Source organism: Camelus dromedarius, chromosome 1 (assembly GCF_036321535.1).
Source record: "Camelus dromedarius isolate mCamDro1 chromosome 1, mCamDro1.pat, whole genome shotgun sequence".
NCBI lineage: Eukaryota > Metazoa > Chordata > Mammalia > Artiodactyla > Camelidae > Camelus > Camelus dromedarius.
Genome location: NC_087436.1, coordinates 103,438,452 through 103,443,761, shown reverse-complemented (window position 1 = coordinate 103,443,761; position 5,310 = coordinate 103,438,452). Strand labels below are relative to the sequence as shown.

General features: G+C 36.4%; 1 non-coding gene across 1 annotated transcript; it reads left to right on the top strand.

The window, feature by feature from the left end:
- Nucleotides 1-214: 214 nt before the first annotated feature.
- Nucleotides 215-294, top strand: TRNAE-CUC (transfer RNA glutamic acid (anticodon CUC)). Its single transcript has one exon. It is a non-coding gene; the product is annotated as a tRNA-Glu (tRNA).
- The last annotated feature ends 5,016 nt before the right edge of the window (nt 295-5,310 follow it).

The following is a 5,310-nucleotide window of genomic DNA, read 5'->3' as shown; positions in this document are numbered from 1 at the left end:
TTAAAATTTAAAATTTTACCCTGTGGCAGATATTGTCAGAGAATAAAAAGACAAGTCACAGACTGGGGGAAAATATTTGCAAAAGACATATCTAATAAAGGACAGTTATCCAAAATATACAAAGAATTCTTAAAAATCAACAATGAGAAAGCAAACAACCAGATTTAAAAATGGGCAAAGACCTTAACAGACACTTCACAGAAGACATACAGGGGGAGGGTATAGCTTAGTGGTAGATTGTAGAGTATGTGTCTCTCATGCACAAGGTCCTGGGTTCAATCCCCAGTACCTCCATTAAAATAAATAAATAAACCTAATTACCTCCCCCACAACCAAAAAAAAAAAAATGATATCACTAATATGTGGAATCTAAAAAAAAAAAAAAGGACACAATGAACTTATTTACAAAACAGAGACATAGAAAACAAACTTACGGTTGCCAGTGGGGAAAAGAGGGAGGGACAGATAAATTGGGAGCTCAGGATTCGTAGATACTAACTACTATATATAAAATAGATATAAATAAGTTTCTACTTGTTTATCTATTGTTCCCTGCATGGGGAACAATACTCAATACCTTGTAATGGCCTATAATGAAAAAGAATATTTAAAGGAATATATATATAAATATATATATATATATGTATAAATGAATCACTATGCTGTGTACCAGAAATACAACGTTGTAAATTGACTATACTTCAATTGAAAATAAAGAACCATTGCAGAAAAAAACGAAGACACACAGATAGCAAATAAGCATATGAAAAGGTGCTCCACATCATACGCTATTAGGAAAATGCAAATGAAAACAACAACTAGATGTCACTACACACCTGTTAGAATGGCCAAACTTCACAACACTGACAGTACCAAATGCTGGGTAGGATGTGGAGTGATGGGCACTCTTGTTCATTCCTGGTGGGAATGAAAATGGTATACTACTTTGGAAGACAGTTTGGCAGTTTCTCACAAAATTGAACATTCTCTTGCCATATGATCCAGCAAACACACTCTGGTATTTACCCAAAGGAGTTGAAAAGTTATGTTCTTACAAAAATCTGCATACAAATGTTTATAGCAGCTCTGTTTATAATTGCCCAAACTTGGAAGCAACCAAGATGCCCATCAAGAGGTGAACAGGTAAATAATTGGTAGTACATCCAGAAAATGGAATATTATTCAGAAACTAAAAAGAAATGAGCCGTCAAACTGTGAAAAGACATGCAGTAACCTTAAATACATATTACTAATTGAAATACACCAATCTGAATAGGCTGATTCCAAGTATATGACCTTCTGGAAAAGGCAAGACTATGGAGATAGTTAAAAGATCAGTGGTTGCCAGGGGTTTGGAGGGGACTGAAATGAGTAAGTCGATCACAGAGGTTTTTTAGGGTAAAAAATTATTCTGTATGATACAATAATGATGGATACAAAGCGTTATAGATTTGTTAAAATCCATGGGATGTACAACACCAAGAGTGAACCCTAATATGAACTATGGACTTTGAGTGATTGTGATGTGTCAGTATAGGTTCATCAGTTGTAACAAATGTACCACTGTGGTGAGGGATGTTGATAGTGGGGGAAGGGCTGGGCATATATGGGAAGTCTCTGTACTTTCCTTTCAATTTTGCTGTACATGTAAAACTGCTCCAAAAATAGTCTTTAAAAAATATGTAAGCAGAAACCAGAGGTAGTAGGATCTTATAAGCCAGGATCAGGGTCTTCATTATTTTTCTAAATGTGAAAAAGTCTTTGGAGGACTACGAACACAAATATGGTAAAACTAGTGTTAAGAATAGAGAGAAAGGGAAAGACTGGAAGGGAGAGGAACTAGTTAGAAAGCTGTGACATATACCCAACTGACTGATGATGCTTATTTGGTTAAGGTGGTTTTGAGAGAAGTAGGAAGTAGTTGGTAACTCATGAACTGGCTAAAGGGATTAAAAAAGGAATCAAGGATACCTTATAAATTCTTGGTTTGTGAACAACTACATGAATGTCATTTACAGTATTGAGATGAGGGGGATTTTGGAAGAGCCAGGGAATCACGGGTGGTTTAGGATGGGTTAAGTTCAATAGTCCCAATGGAGTTGTTGGAGAGGAAGCTGTACATATAGATCAGTCCCAGGGGAAACGTGTGGGCTTGAGATAAAAACTGGGAATCTTCAGCATAGAGACGTATTTAATACCATTGGGCTGGATGAGATCTTTTAGATGTAGATAGGGAAGAGAAAAACAAAAAAATTAAAATATACTCCAATATTTAAAGACCAGGCAAGAAAGGCAAGCTAGTAGAGATTATCAACTATACTGAAATAGACTAGGAAAACATGCCATCCTCAGTGTCTAGTAAATTTTGTGATTCAAAAAGGAAGAGAAATCAACTGAATCAAACTTTGATGAGAAGGTTTGAGGCCATATAATTGACCATTGTTATCTGTCAAGTCAGAAGTTGCTTTAGATCTTGACAAGAACATTTTTAGAGGTTTCATGGGGATAAAAGTCTAAATAAAGAGGGTTGAAGACACCATGCAGGGGTGGAAGTAGAGAACACAGTAGTTGATAACTTTGGTTCAGTAACTGAGTTGGAAGGGATCAAGGGAAATTTCATTTTAATAACAAAAAAAATGGAGCAAACCTGAATTATGAGAGGAGAGGAAATTGATTATGTAGGAGAAGAGAGTATATGACTATATTTGAAAAATCTTAATATTGCAAAACAGGGAAGAAATGTAGAGCACTATTGGTGGGTTTGACCTTACATAATAATAGGGACAATTCATCAATTCAAGAGTCAGAAGCCAGAGTATGTAGGAACAGATGGAAGCAGCCCTGTGTTTTCTCAGTGGAGAGTCAGAGACAGAGGATGGTGTTGATAGTTTGAGAAAAAAGTAGAAAATGTGAAGTTTTCCTTTCTGAGAATGAGAGAGCAAACTTGCTGGAACAGTACGAGAACCTTAGGGGATTCTGAGGGCCCAGCTGATACTTGGACTTACAAACATATGTTAAGTGTAATTTTAAGTGGTAACTTATTTCCATGGGTCCATGAAGTTGAACTAGAAGCTTGTAGTTTCAGATGCCTGACTTTGGCTTTGTGTCAAATTTAAAGAAAATGTTCATCATTTATTTTAAAAAATGGTTTGACCTGGAGAAAAATATTTATCTTCTCCATGCTTCATCTGAATACTAGCGATCACCTATCTTACAGGGTAGTTGTGAGAATTAAGTGATATAAAACATTAAGCACAGTATCTGGCAATAGTATGCATACGTCCATTGTAAATTACTGTTCTTGGTATTGTTTCTGCTATAAAAGCATCAATAACCAGCTACCTCCTGTGGACCAGGTACTTGAGATTCAATGAGGGTATAGTTGTTAGGGATGCAACTGACATTAATAAACAGAAAAGTTGCTTCTGATGTTTCAACCAGAGAGAATTTTATTTTTCTAATCAACATGATGATAGTTAAGGGCTGGATCAACTGTGCAAGGTTGCAGTCTTTTCTGTTACCATCTTTGCATATGGCTGTTGTCCTTGGAGACGCAAGATGGCTACGATCTATACAGACTTTACGTCAAAGTTCCAAGTAAGAGGGTGAGGGAAACAAAGTATATATGGATAACGTGGTGGTGGTTGAGAGGTTGTGTGTTGTCCGGATGTGTGTGTGTGTGTGTGTGTGTGTGTGTGTGTGTGTGTGTTTTGATTAGGTAAAGCAATAGCTTTCCTGAAAGAGCCAAGTTGTTGACTTTCTCTTTCTTTTCATTGACTTAAACTTCACAAGATACAAGGTAGCCTACTGAGGTATTTTATCAGGATAGATTGTACCCTGAATAAAATTGGGGTTCTCTTTTTAAAGACACAGAGAATGCATATTTGTTAGGTAGCCTACCACAGAGGGTAAAGACGAGTTATTTTCCCCAGAACAGCTCATTGTTTAGAGAGGAGACAAACACATAAGCCTGTATTCACACATAGGAATGTGCACAGAGCCAGACAGAGAACAAAAATGACTACAGTGGACTGGTTGGCAAATCATAGACCACATGTCACAACTAATGATGGCCAGAGTTACCTGGCTCTAATAGAATGATGTCATAAGGTCTGTGGACTCAGTGTGCTTAGTTCTTTCAACAGAAGCCCAAATCTGGATTTTATGTTAATTCTTCCTCTTTTAAAAATCATAAACTAAATTTTTTTTAATATGCAGGCCAAACAAAAAAATATCTATGGCCTGGATCCAATACAGTTCATCACTGACTTGTACATTTTGATATCTTAAATTATGATAAAGGCTTCAACGGGAGTACCTGCAACATGCAGTGGGAGCCTCATAGACAAAGGAACTCAAAGTGAAGGACTTTCTGCTTCCTTTAACATTGCTTGAGATGCAGTATACCACGGCGTCATAGATCTTTACAATGGAAGGGACACAAGTAATCGTCGAATTTAACCCCTTTATTTTATACATGAAGAAGTTGAGTCCGAGAAAAATAAAGAAGTTACTTTCAAGTCTACAGAACAAAGCTCTAGAATCCAGGTCTCCTGTTTCCTAGACCGGGGCTCTTCCTACCCCGCATGCATCTTCATACAAGTCAGACAGAGGAGCGAGTTGAAACTGACAAGGCGATTGACCTAGTCCACTGGGCTTGTGAAGCAGAAATAATAGATAATGTTTTAAACACTCCTGTCAATTCGCCATGGTGATAATGCCAGGGAAGAAGAAGAGTTTCTAGAGATTGTGAAAATAACTCAGTTGAAGGCTGTTTCACAGCCTTTGAGTCAATAATTAATTCTGCCAACAGGTAGCTGTGTTATCCTTCTCTGAAGGTCATGCGGTTGCTCATCTTCTATTAAGATTTTATAAGAAAGAAGCAAATGAGCCCAAATAAGCTCACATCAAGGACTTTTTAAATATAGTTGAGCATTTGCACTGGTTTCTTTCCAGACTATCCTATTTCTGAGTGAATCTGTATCTGAATCTGTAAAAAATGCAATATTAGAAGTCTTTAAATCATTGAAAACATTTTTTTTTAAATCTCAATTTTCCCAGGATCTACTATTAACATAGGATAAATTAAGCTTATTGGACTTGCTTAAGCAAGGAAGGCTGCAGTAGATTTTGAAAATATTTTCATCAGAATGTCTTTCATTTAGAAAATAATCAATTAATTGCTTTCAGAAATTCATTATAAAAAAGGATCAAGTCAGAATACCTAATTTTTAGAATATTCCGGGCTACTATTATTATTCGTAGCTTTTTTCCTGAGTAACTAATCCATTAGGCCTCAGTGATGAAAAA